This window comes from Typopeltis vanoorti, chromosome 10, assembly GCF_054136105.1.
Source record: "Typopeltis vanoorti isolate ZY-2024b chromosome 10, IOZ_Tvanoo_1.0, whole genome shotgun sequence".
NCBI classification, from domain to species: domain Eukaryota; kingdom Metazoa; phylum Arthropoda; class Arachnida; order Uropygi; family Thelyphonidae; genus Typopeltis; species Typopeltis vanoorti.
Window position 1 is genome coordinate 137,984,703 of NC_143558.1, and position 14,123 is coordinate 137,998,825.

Sequence of the window (14,123 nt, forward strand, 5' to 3'; positions counted from 1 at the left end):
CAGTTATATATTTGGTTTAATCCTTTATGCAAGTGTAAGCAAACAAAGTTTGCTCCTGAAGTGTTTTCAGGCCTTAATAAAGGTCGAAACCGATCTGGGTAGTGACTCTTTCCTTAATGCATAGCAGTATACATGTCTGCAAGGAGATGTGCTTTGCATTATGGGATACTAAGGATAAATGATCAGAACTTATCCCACCTTTTTCACAAGTTGCCCCAGTCCTGAAAACATTTCAGGCACAAACTTTGTTTGCTTACACTTGGATAAAGGATTAAACCAAATATATAATTGGTAGCATAGCCAAGTTAAAAAACTTCCATCAACACCTATGGGTATTAACCCAAACCTTGATCGCAGTATGCAAGTCACCCAGAATGTTGACAAAGGTGTTTGCTATGAGGTGTACATACTTCTTTTTCTGAAGCAAAAGCCAGTGCTTCAGATACCTTGTTCAAATGTTTTTAATAACTTTTTTATAATATACTTGTATGCATGTGTAAGGCATATTATGCAGTGTTTGATAAACTTTCATTTGTTTCAAGCATTTTATGATCCTTTATAGTTATATTGGCAGTAAAAAACAAATGTATTTTAAAGTTCAGTAAATATTTTGAACATCTCTGAATGAGTTAAATTTTTTTTCCACTTCTTATAACATTTGATTAACAAATATCTGGAGGTGATAGTGGATAAGATCTGAAATTTACAGGACACATAGCCAAAATTGTGAAGACAACACAAAGGCTTCTAGGAATGATGCAGAGGACACTGACTTGTAGAAATAAGGAGATTCTTGTTCCATTGTATAAGGCTTTGATTAGGACACACATGGACTGTCGTACCCAGATTTGGTCACCTGGTTTTCAGAAGGTTGAAGAGGGTCCAGATGCGACTGACTAAGGTAGTTTCTAAACCCTGGAATATCGGGTATGAGGAAAGATTGAGAAGATGCAACTTGCAGAGTCTGGTGGACAGGAGGAGGAGGGGAGTATGATAGAGACCTACAAATTATTAAGGGGTTGTTATAGGATCAATGCTAGAGAGGTTCAACAGAAAATAGTGGGAGATCAGGGGAGAACCAGAGGTCATCCGTGGAAGCTGTATAAGGAGGGTATGAGCATGGAAGTGAGAAGCATGTTTTTTGTCATGCAGATTTGTGAATGATTGGAATGCCTTGCTTGAGAGTGTGGTGTCTGCAGAGAATTTGAGTGTGTTTAAAGCGTGGTATGATGAGCTGTGTGTTTGATAAAAGGACCTCCTAGATGAGTCTTTGATTCCATGGGGTCTTGGGTAATAATAATAATAACATGTTTTCGCTTAGCATGCCATTTCATGGGATGCGTTAACACTTTCATTGCCAAGCTGAAAATTGGAATTTCGTGTGGTGGCCAACTTTTTTATATTTTTTTATTTAGTTAACGATGTCCATGCGATAATGCGTGATCGGCCGTTTGGTGAGAACTCGCATCGCGCGATATCGCGTGTTTGGCAATGAACATGTTAACCATGTAAAGTGAGGGATTCCATTATGTGGATCACATTATAAAGGCAAATGGCATTTAAACCTTATATTATCAAAATTGGAAATGTTAATCTCAGTTCTTTACTTTATGCAGATGATGTTTAGAAGTATAACATCATCGTCTAAATAAATCGACTACGAGTACAGGATTCTCTAACTAAATTGCATAACTGCACAAATAATAATAAATTTGGTATGAAAATTAGCAATAAAAAGACAAAGACCATGGAACATGGTCTTTGTCTTTTTGTGGTCTTTGTCTTTTTCATGTCAATTGAATCCTGAATGGAGAACCTATAGAACAAGTAAAACATTTCAGCTAGTTAGAAACACTCTTTTGTGAAAATGGCAGGTTAAATACTTAATAGGAAACAACATCGGCAAAGTTGGTATGGTAGGAAGTCAACTGAATAAATTTATATAGAATAAAAGAGAAATTAGTAAATTAATTATATCCATTAAAACAAAACACTTGAAATAAAAACTTGATCTTGACTGGAGATTGCAGATATTAGAGTTCTGAGAAAGGCGGTATTAATGGCAGAATCATAATAAACATGAGTCTATTAGGACAGCACATGACATTATTAAATGGAATGGGAGAGGAAAGGTTAGCAAAACTTTTTTTTTTTTTTTTTTGCCAGAATGTCAGGGAAAGGAGGGTGTGAGTGTGGAAAGACCTACAGGGAGACTAAGATCTTGTGGATCGATACAGTAGGATGTGCCTTAGAAGAATGCAATATAATATTGTCCTGACAGACAACATTAATTTGGGGGAAAATTGTCAATAGGGAGTTGGTAATGATGTAACCTTTTTATATTTGATGATGATTATAATTCTTTATTTATTTTTGAAAAATAGATTTTTCCCATAACAGCTTTAGTATGTTTCTGATTGTGGTATATTGTCCAACACATTTCATACAATAACTGATTCAGTATTTTATTATTAAAAAATATGCACTTCCATGTACTATAGTTTTGTGAATCACCATGGGACACTTCATACTAACTGTTATTCTGTGCCTGTTACATCTCTCCTGCAATTCACTCAATGATAGTGTGCTCAATTATAACTGTTTACCCATTCCACTTGTTCACTACTCTTCAAGCAAAAAAAGTCTAGTCCTTGCACCCATATTAACCACACTCCTACTGAATCTACAGGTGTGATTCCCTTATTCTTTCTTCCTCCGTCATGTAGAGAAAAATGTTTTTTTTATATATATATCTGTTCTTTGTTGCCCTTTTAATAATTTAAGGGTTTCTATGTTATCTTCTCTTTCTCTCTCTCTCTTTTTGACTTATCAACCACCAATCCACAATCTCTTGGATAACTGCCAGCTTGTTCATGAATGCTTTTCATAGATCAGATATCATGTTGGATTCCTATGTCTGAATCCTCTGTCATTTCCTTATTTCCCAAAAATTCAAAACCAATTCAATATAGTTCTGACTGCAGTCATATCAGACCTTGCAAAGAGTTTTTTTTTTTCCCCGATACACACACAAGGTACTGATGAGAGGTACATAGAATCAACCTTTTGTGTATTGATCCTGTGCATAAGAGGTTGAAGGACCTATAAATATGTCATTGCCATGAGTCAGGTGCTGGTAAGGATGGTGATAATTTTTTGAAGAGTTTCAGATGTTGTTTGTGAATACTTCATGAGGAAGGATATTCCAGAGGACAGAGATAGATGGAATAAAAGAGGAAGACACAGGTTGAATATGTTTGTAGTGGACTGAAAAGTGATGCTGGGTAGGTGGTTCTTGTATTAATAAGTGCAATAGAATGTGGAGAATTGATGGTTGCCAGGTAGTTCAGTGGAGTAATGACCATTGGAGAATCTGTAAAATAGAAAGTGCCATAATGATGCATCTCTGAGATAGAGGTTGAAGTAAATCTCTAAAAGAGGGATCATCTATGAGCCAAACTGCTCTCCTCTGGATAGTGTTAAGAATTTTAGGGAAGGTTTAGGTGCACCAACCCAAACGTTTCAGCAGTATTCTAAGAATGGCAAGATTTCAGACTTATATAGAGATAATAGTTGGGTGTGTTTAAAATAGCATCTTGAACAGAATGCCAAGTATTGAGTTTTTTGAATGCTGTGGAAGCTGTTGATGTGAAGTGATGTGTTTATTAGAGAAGAGATTGGAGATCTCTTCTGTAATAAACTCTTGTGTAATTCTCACATTCCGTTTTATTTCCCAATATATAAAAAGGGAAATAAAACTGAATGTGAGAATTATGGAGGTATTTCCATACTGAGTGTTCCTGGTAAGATATATATGCAAGTATACTTGAGAAATGGTTGAGAAGAATTGTGGAAGAAAAGCTTGGTGAAGAACAAGCTAGATTCAGGCCAAATAGAGCTGTCAGGATCACATCTTCACTTTACGACAAATAGTCGAGAAAGCATGGGAATATAACAAAGATCTGTATTTAAGTTTTGTCGATTTGGAAAATGGATATGACAAGGTGCCAAGAGAGAAGCTATTCAATACGCTACAGTTATATGGTGTCAATGGGGCATTATATCAAGCAATACTTAGTCTTTATTGGAGTTGTAAGTCAGCAGTTAGAATTGAAGGAAGTACAGGAAGATGGTTTAATGTTAAATCTGGTGTGAGACAAGTATGTACGTTATCCCCTCTGTTATTCATTATCTAAATGTATCACATTATGAAGGAAAGTGGTATTAAACATGATATCAAATTTGGAGATGTTAATGTCAGTTCTTTTCTTTATGCGGACGATGTTATACTTATCAATAAATCTAGTAAGAGTCTGCAAGATTCCTTGACTAAATTGAATAACTGTTGTAATAAATATGGTATGAAGGTCAACAATAAAAAGATAAAGACAATGAAAATAGGTAGAATCGTTGAAAATGTCAACTGCATTGTGAACGGAGAACCTGTGGAACAAGTAAAACATATTAATAAACAGAATCAATAAAGCTGGTATAGTAGGAAGTCAGTTGAATAAATTCATATGGAATAAGAGAGAAATTAGTCGGAACACTAAATTAGCTGTATACAAGACAGTGTTCAAACCGGTTTTAACTTATGGATCTGAGAGCTGGGTCAGAAGTAAAACACTTGACCAAAGACTAGAGACCACAGATATGAGAGTCCTGAGAAAGATTATAGGCATGAATAGATGGCATCGATGGCAATATCATATTAAAAATGAGGATATTAGGAAAGAACTTGACATTGTCAGCATCCAGGAATGCATTAGCAGAGCTAATCTCAGGTGGTATGGTCATTTAAACAAAATGGGCGAGGAAAGATTGGCAAAACAAGTGTTCTCTGCCAGGTAAACGACCCCAGAGGAAGACAAAGATAGTGTACAAAGTGCCTTAGACGACAGAAATATAAGATCTGATAATATTGGAGTCTTGACAAGTAACAGACTGATCTGGAGGAAAATTGTAGATAGGAAGTTAGTAATGATGTAAATTTTTCATGTAGTACTATCATATCCTGTACACCCCTTGAGGGTACATGGCAGGAATTTGATGATGATGAGATTGGAGATAAATGTTGTCCATATAGATAGATCTGATCCTCTCTGGTGATTTGTGTATTACTTAAAGATAAGGATAGGTAAGTTAATATTTTTTGCAAGAGATAAGATTAGACTACATTTTCATGGCATTGAAGGATTATTCTTTCCTCATTGAAGGATAGTAATTAAAATCAATGTTTAATGCATTGGTTGTGGATGATCTTGATTTTTTGGGATGCCTGAGCACTGTATGGTTTGTCAGATTTATTTATTTAGTTTATGATTTTGAACACACACACACTCAAAACATTAAGATTAAAAAAATTGAGAAAAAAAACATTAAATTTTCAGATCTAAATGCAGCTATTGAATTACTTCAGGAAAAACAATAAGAAGATTTTATTGCATCTGAACTCTCTAAGTGGGCACTCAGTGATGTGATGAATAGTCTGGTTTTCTGTCTCAGTCACATGCTGGAGAGGTCCATATTTCTCCATTTGTAGAGTGAGTAATGACATTGACAATGGCCACTCCGAAATCTGGTGAGGGTTACCCAGATGTTATGAGAAAGTCCAAATCCTACAGGATGTTGACCATCTAGGAGAGACTGCCATGCAGCAGGATCCCTATTCATCCACACTGAGTGCCCTGTAGCTAGTTTATTGTAATTACTATAGCATGTTTCTTGATATATTCATCTGGCCGATGTTTTGATTTCATTTGGCTGAATCTGGTATTTATATCATGGTGAATAGGAAGTGATGCATGCTCAGTATTTTTTTCAACTATAATAGTAAAGTCCTATTTCTTCTTATACGAGGTGGTTCTGTATGATTTCGAATGGGGAGCCAAAATAGAGGCATGCAATTTGCATTGTCTGGTTTAAAACTGTTCATTTTATACTAGCTGTTCAGCCATACAGCTGAACAGTACTCAACTGTTGAATATATTAATTCCAGTGGAAGCACAGAGAGTAGATGCATATGCTCCTCACAATGTACCACCAAACTTGCTGAGAATATTATTCCTTGTTCTCAGTTAAGCAGACACTTTCGTAATATGTTTTTTATATCATAAAATTCTATCCAAAATAATACCAAGGTACTTGGATTGGAATTGTAAGGTAGAAGTGTCTCATTTAAAAGGATATTTAAAGTGAGGTTAGCTTGTGCATAGGCACTGCAGAACTGCAGCACCCCCAATTTTTCTCGATATATAAATATATTTATTAATTTATTTATGTTTGCTTGTAATATTTAATTTTATCATCAATAATCTATACAATTCTCTTATTTTGTATAAAAAATAATAAAAATCCATCTTGTAGCACTTAGGAGGGCGAAGGATGCTAGCAACACTGTGTTTACCACAGTGTCATATTGCTATGGGTGCGTGCATATGCACGTCATAGTGAGATGCGTGCTATTAGCGTGATGCGTCACTGTCCATTGCGCAGTTCCACTGTTGTTTATATGCAGTTTGTGCCAGTAGTAGTGTTTGTAGTGCTTATCATGTTTACTCTGTCTCTTTAAATATTCGGACATTACAATTAAAGGATTTAATTGTATTGTCTAAAAACTGTAAAACTGATTTTATTTTTAAGTAATTTTGAATTATAACAAACTGTATAATTTTATCGATAATAAACAATATTTTTTCATGGAAAAACAAGAAGAATATATTTTATTTTTAAGTAATTTTGAATTATACCAAACGGTATAATTTTATCGATAATAAACAATATTTTTTCATGTTTAATTTTTTTTTTAATTTTTACCATAATTTTGATATTTTATCCAAACACGTATACATTGTACTTACAGTGTGTATGTATATTTTGAAAGTTGCAGCACCCCACGATTTCAAGCCACGAGCCTCCACTGGTCATCTGTATTATTAATAAAAGCAGCAGGATTCTGTCTTCTGACACTTGGTATAAGTGTCAGAAGACACTTCATTTCCTAAAAAAATTATTCTATTTCCTAACATATTGGTTCAGCATGACCATGTCCCCATTCAGTGTATTCTTAGAATCAATGGAACATACATGTCGTATGTTGCATTTGCAATTGCAGGGTCAAATTAAATAGTAGTGGGGCAAGAACAGTTCCTTTGATCCTTGGGGAAGGCCTTCATTTACTCTTCTTGATTTGCTACTGTCATTGTCCATCGCCACCTGAATAATCCTATCAGAAAGAATCTTGTTCAGCAAGTAAGTCATATTATTACATTTTGTGATTTTAAGCAGCTTGTAAATTATCCCCTTTCTCCAGACTGTGTCATAAACTGCAGTGATATCTATAAAAACAGGCAGCAGTTCTTAAGCAATTCTCAAATCCCACTTCAATGTGTGTAGTGAGTGCATAAACCTGGTCCTTGCAATTTTGGCACAATCTAAACCAGTTTGATCAGGTAGATGGGTACTGAAGATCGCAATGCTAATTTTATTACGAATAATAATATATTGGAAGAATGATGATACGTTGCACCCTTCGATTGGAAAAGGTCTAATTGGAAAAGGTTTGATTCTCGTCATGACAAGAAGAATCTTTAATTAACACAAAACAGATATTTGGATTATAAGACCATAGGTTTAATACACATATGTACAAATTTGTCGACTAGTTTCGCTAGCAAAACTGACTAGCTTTGTCAAGACTAAATGGTGAAAAAACTAATAAATGCAAAAAAAAAACGGAGGAATACAGTAACGGTTCACAGCGGTTAGACAACAAAATTGGAAGGCACCGCGTGACATAGTATAAATGAAGCGAGATACTTCAATCATTATTATAAATGTGCGTTACATAGTTTTTGGCATACTGTAGTTCTGCTAAACTTAATGAGTTAATAAGATTTTTCCATATATCCTTCAATATTACTCCTTGGTTTCTATTAAGGTTGTTTCCTGTTTGTAGAACAACTGCAGCCTCTTTGAATATTCGATATCTGTAATCTTCATCCATATATGGCATTGAGCTGTTATCCCAATCTGTAGTGTGGTTTGAAGTTGAGAAGTGATGCGCCAAACCTACGTGTCTGTTCTGTTATGATCAACATCTCCGACATGTTCATTCTGTCTAATTTCTAAGCTTCTTGAAGTTTGGCCTATGTAGGATAATCCACACGTACAAGGTATGCTCTAAACACCTGCATATTTGAAAAAAGGTACACTGTCTTTAGGGGATCTTAAAAACTGTCTAGTGGTAGCGGTAAGTTTAAACACCACTCTGATGTTATAAGGCTTTAAAATTCTAGTTATTTTATTTAAACCAACATAGGGTATGACAATGGTTGATACGTACTGAGTTGCTATACATTGTTGCTGGAGGTTGTTTTTATAGAGCACTTTATTCATTAAGTTTAGAGGATACCCATTTTGAGATAGAGATTTGGAGATGTAGGAAAGTTCTATACGTATATCTTCTTCATCTGTAACTATGTTGTCGGCTCTGTTTCGGAGCATATGGATGATGCATTTTTGTGTATGATGATGATTTGAAGAATAATGGAGATACCATCCAGTATCTGTGGGTTTCTTATATATAGTAAGTTTAATATCTTCATTCTCTAATCTTTTGACAAGTATATCCAAAAAAGGTAATTGATGATTGCTTTCTAACTCTAAAGTCAACTCTTTTGTCATGAAAAGAGTTGATTTTTTTCCTAAGAACTCATGTAAGCTTTCTACTTTTTCTCTCCAGATAATAAATACATCATTAACATATCTCCACTAAACTGTTGGTTTTGGAGTAATGTTAGCTAGAATATCATTTTCTAATTTCTCCATAAACAAGTCTGCACATGGCGGTGACAGGGGATTGCCCATGGCTGGCTAGGCTTTCTAATTGTTGATATACAATGTTGTTGACTTTAAAGAAATTGGACTTAAGACAGTGATTGAAAAGTTGTGTGATATCATTAGGAAAGAGTTCTTTTATAATGTCTATGACTTCTTCGACTGGTACGTTTGTAAACAAGGATACAACATCAAGACTTGCCATTATGTCTGTCTTAGATAGTTTAACGTCCTTAAGTTTCTCCACAAAGTGTTGAGAGTTCCTTATGTAAGACTCTCTGATTGTCTGATTTTTCCTTGTAATAAGTTGGCGAGATGTTTGGCTAGTAGATATGTGGGGGAGAATCTGCCATCTACGATAGGACAGAGAGGAACATCATCTTTATATACTTTGGGTGCACCATAAAGGCGAGGTGTTATGGGATGCAAAGATTTTAGTTTTCTTTTTAACTCCTGTGGCCAACTATTCATATTGTGAATCAGAAGATTGGTTTCGTTATGGTTATTCATGGTTGGATCTTTATTCAATATTTTATACATGGACCGGTCAGATAGTAAACTATTGATCTTATTAATATAATCTTTGGTGTTCAAAATGACTGTGGAGTTACCTTTGTCACTTTAGTAACTATTATGTCCTTGTTTCTTCTTAAGTTCCAAATTGCCTTTTTATCTGAAGGAGTAGTATTTTGTTTTGGTGGTAGAAGACTTTTTCAAGAAGAATCTTTACATGGGGTTTTTCAATTGAAGGTCAGTTAGCCAATCTCGTATGGAGGTAGCAGGGTTTTTTCTCCCAGAAACTCGGATTTTTTTTTTCTCTGCATACAGACAAAACCTCACGGGCTCACTTTAGTGAGTACGGGCATGGCAAACCCGAGGTACCTGATGCTGGACCATGGCTTACTTCATGTAATATATATCTGTTATATTATTCTGTAGACTGGTCCCTCCTCTTCTTTCTTTGCTTCTTTCTCCTCTCCTTGCTCCTTCCTCCTGATGCTATTAGAGTATTCAAGGGCTAGGGGTGAGTCTTTCCTATCTTGCTAAGTCATTTCGTCTTATGCAGCCACCGAAGGAGGCAAGCTAGCCTCAATAGGTGTCGGTCCCAAGCCCGGATAAATGCGAGGGTTGATGTCAAGAAGGGCATCCGGTCGGAAAACTTCAATGCCAGCTCAAACTATGATTATGAGTCAAAGAGAAAATGATATAAGGGCTAGGGCGTACCCCTTAAGCGATGCGCAGCCACATCGCCCTACAGCTGCGAGAAATGGACGAGGGCTACCACATCAAGGGCGGGTGCGGTTAAAGAAGCGAGCCCAGCAGGTGGACAGGATGTTGCGAGTGGGAGCACTGAATGTTGGAAGCATGACTGGAAGGGGAAGAGAGGTGGCAGACATGATGAGGAAGAGGAAGTTGGACATTTTATGTGTGCAGGAGACAAGGTGGAAGTGGGGGAAGGCAAAGGAACTGGGAGATGGATATAAAGAAGAAATGGTGTAGGAATTGTGGTGTGTGGCAGAATGAAGGGTGAAGTACTGGACGTGGGTAGAAGGAATGACAGGATCATGTGAATGAAATTGGGTCTTGGAGAAGAGCGGGTGGTCGTATTATGTGTATATGCCCCGCAAATTGGTTGTACAGCAGAGGAAAAAGATGAGTTCTGGAACGTGTTAGATGAAGAAATGAGGGAATTGGAAGAAAATGAGATGGTGATTGTCGGAGGAGACTTGAACGGACACATAGGAAGACAGAATAAAGATTGTGAAAGGGTGCATGGTGGCCACGGAGTGGGAATGATGAACCAGGAAGGAGAGAGGGTTGTGGACTTTGCTGTAGCGTTTGATCTGGCAATTGTGAACTCGTTTTTCTACAAGAGGGAAGAACATTTGATAACATTTAGGAGTGGTAACAACAGCTCACAAATTGACTACATTTTGACTAGAAGAAAACATCTTACGGTTGTGACAAATTGTAAAGTAATTCCAACAGATCAAGTAGTACAACAACACCGACTGCTGTGCGCAGACTTTCAAATAAGATCGAAGATAAGAACTTCTGTATGCTGTGGAATGAAGACAATTAAGTGGTTTTGCTTAAAAGAGGAGAGTGTGAGGAATCGTTTTAGGGAGAGGGTGTTAGAGAGGATTTCGGATGGACTGGAAAGTGTACAGGATTGGTGGAAACATAATTCAAAAGTAATCCTGAGCTGTGCATTGGTGAGACACCTGGAAGGATTAGAGAGCAGAAGGAGGGTTGGTGGTGGAATAATGATGTACAAGTGGCAGTGACAGCTAAGAGGAAGGCAAAGCAGAAGTGGGATGAGTCAAGAGTGGAAGAGGACAGAGAGGTGTGTACAAAAAGAGAAGGCAAGAAGCCAAGAGAGTTGTGGCACAGGCAAAGGCCATGGCATATCAAGATCTGTATGATCCATTAGAAACAAAGGAAGGACAGAGAAAAATTTACCAACTAGCGAAATGTAGACATAAAGCAGCAAAGGACATCTTATGTCCTTTGCTGCTTTATGTGAGGCAGATCAAAGATGCTGAAGGAAGAGTATTATGGAAGGATGTGGACATAAGAAACAGATGGAAAATAAACTTTCAAGGACTTTTGAATGAGGAAAATGCAAGGACTCTCAGAGGAGATGGGCAGCCTTCTGAGAGGATGGTGCAGAACATCAGTAGAGTGGAAGTGACGGAGGCCATGAAGAGGATGAAGAATGGAAAATCGGTGGGCCACGACAGAATTTCAGTGGAGGCATGGAAGGCACTGGGGGAAGAGGGAATTGACCTGCTGTGGGACCTGTGCATGAAAGTTTGCCAACAGGAAAATATACATGAGGAATGGAGGGAGAGTACTCTTGTCCCCATCTACAAGGGGAAAGGGGATGCACAAGACTGTAAAAATTACAGAGGAATAAAGTTGATGTCCCACACAATGAAGATCCTAGAAAGAGTTCTTGATGGTAGATTGAGGAAGAAGGTGGAGATTGCAAAGGAACAATTTGGTTTCATGCCTGGTAGATCAACAACAGATGCTATCTTTGGGTTATGGCAGATGATGGAAAAATATCGAGAGAAACAAAGGGAGCTACATCTGGTATTTATTGATCTGGAGAAAGCATACGATAGAGTGCCAAGGCAAGAAGTCTGGAGGTGTCTGAGGGAGAAGAAGGTGCCGGAGAAATATGTCAGGTTGGTGCGGGAAATGTACAGAAATGTGAAGACAAGTGTTCAGACCTGTTTGGGACAGACAGAAAGTTTTCAAGTAACAGTTGGCTTGCATCAAGGGTCAGCATTAAGTCCGTTTCTGTTTAATATTGTGATGGAGATGGTAACAGAGGAGGTGAGAGAAGATGCGCCTTGGACAATGTTGTATGCAGATGACATCTTGTTCTGTGTGGATTCAAGAGAAGAAGCGGGAACTAAACTGGAAAGATGGAGAAAAGTACTGGAAGAGAGAGGTATGAAACTGAGCAGAAGTAAGACAGAGTATATGTGTTGCGCAGTGGGCGGCGGCCAGGAAACAGATCTGGAGCTGGAAGGAAATGTCATCAGGAAGGTGAGAGACTTTAGATACTTAGGTTCAACAGTGGAAGAAGATGGAGGAGCTGAGAAGGAAGTGGGATGCAGGATACAAGCAGGTTGGAGGAACTGGAGGGAGATGGCTGGAGTGTTATGTGATAAGAGGGTGCCGATCAATCTGAAAGGAAAAATTTATAGGACAGTAGTGAGGCCAGCAATGACATATGCTATAGAAACTGTGGCCCTGATGAAAAATAATATCAGCAGGATGGAAGTAGCAGAGATGAGAATGCTTAGGTGGATGTGCGGTGTAACCAGAAAGGATCGTCTGAGAAATGACTAGGTCAGGGGAACAGTGAAAGTTACGAACTTAGGAGCGAAAATACAGGAGGCAAGGTTGAGATGGTTTGGTCATGTGATAAGGAGGGAGGATGAATATGTGGGAAGAAGGGTCATGCAGATGGATGTGCAAGGAAGACGGAAGCATGGGCGGCCAAAGAAGAGATGGAGGGAGCTGGTAGAAGAGGACTTGAAGATGAAGAACTTGGATGTGGTGACAGCCCAAGACAGGAAGGTGTAGAAGAGACTCATTACAAACAGTGACCCCACTTAAGTGGGAGAAGCTGCAGAAGAAGAAGACAGACAAATACAGTTTGCTGTAGTTGGTGGATTAAGTGTGGTGATGGAGAGTTATAGAGCAATGCCCTCCCTTGAGAGCACACAATTTACAGAAAAAAAATACTAGTGGTGGTTGTAGACATTAAATAGCATTGGTGTAGATGAGGATTGTAGTGGAGGTTTGCTGTAGTTGGCAGATTAAGTGGTGGAGATGGAGAGTTATAGAGCAGGTGCCCTTCTTTGATGAGTCTTTGGACTCCTTGGAGGTGTCACATGTGATGTAAACAATACATGCTTTTTGGAATTGAAAAGGCACCTGCTGTTCATACCACATTTTGGTAATGTAAACAACAGGTGCCTTTTGGAATTGGAACGCCACCTGTTGTTTACATCACACCAAAACGTTGTATGAACATAAATTTAAGGAGACCTGTGAAATCCTATGAAAAACCACCCTAATCTTGAACAATAATGATGGTCTAAAAATCCCAAGAATATGGAAGGTACAAATTCTCCCACATAACTTTTCTGTCTAAAATTTAATTATGAATAATATTATACATAATCCAGGATCTTAGCCCTAATATTACAATTCTCATGTTAAATTATGACTTTTGCTGTAATAAAACTATCTATATGAAATTGTCCTCTGATGTTATAAATAGAATATAGCTTTGATGTAGTTATTTTATTTAATTTTAATTTTTTTTTTCCACTAAAGGTCAGGCCAGTAGAATAATCATTGATCAGATCATCGGCATACTGTTTGAAATGTAATATAGCTTATATATATATATATATATATATACATATATATATATATATACAGGGTGTTCGGGATAAATTTGACATATTTATAATTAATTATATTTTTCCGTAAGTTACATGTATTAACACACACTTCTCTTCATTTAAAAGTTTGGACCCTTCTTCATTCATATACAAGATGTCAGAAAGGATGGATAGCTGGAACCCACCTGAATCATGGAAGAGAATAACTTGTATCATGATGATTCGTGCCCGCCATCAAAATAAGGATATTACGACTGCTGCCCAATGCTCCCTGAATACAGTAAAAACAATCAGGCATGAACTAGAGACTTGCAATGGTGACTACGAGGATGTAGCAAGAAGAAAGATCCC

The 14,123-nt window shown here is 37.3% G+C and overlaps 1 protein-coding gene across 4 annotated transcripts in view; it reads left to right on the plus strand.

Annotated features, from left to right (window-relative positions):
- Positions 1 to 14,123, plus strand: part of LOC150102833 (uncharacterized) — a 630,466-nt gene that overhangs the window by 16,372 nt on the left and 599,971 nt on the right. Inside the window, exon 1 of one of the 4 annotated variants that reach the window (XM_090398797.1) lies at positions 13,648 to 13,753. The exons of the other annotated variants lie outside the window; for them this stretch is intronic. The gene's annotated coding sequence lies outside the window, so the exon portion shown is untranslated. Of the gene's footprint in view, positions 1 to 13,647; positions 13,754 to 14,123 lie in introns of those variants that run through there. 4 annotated transcript variants of the gene reach the window in all.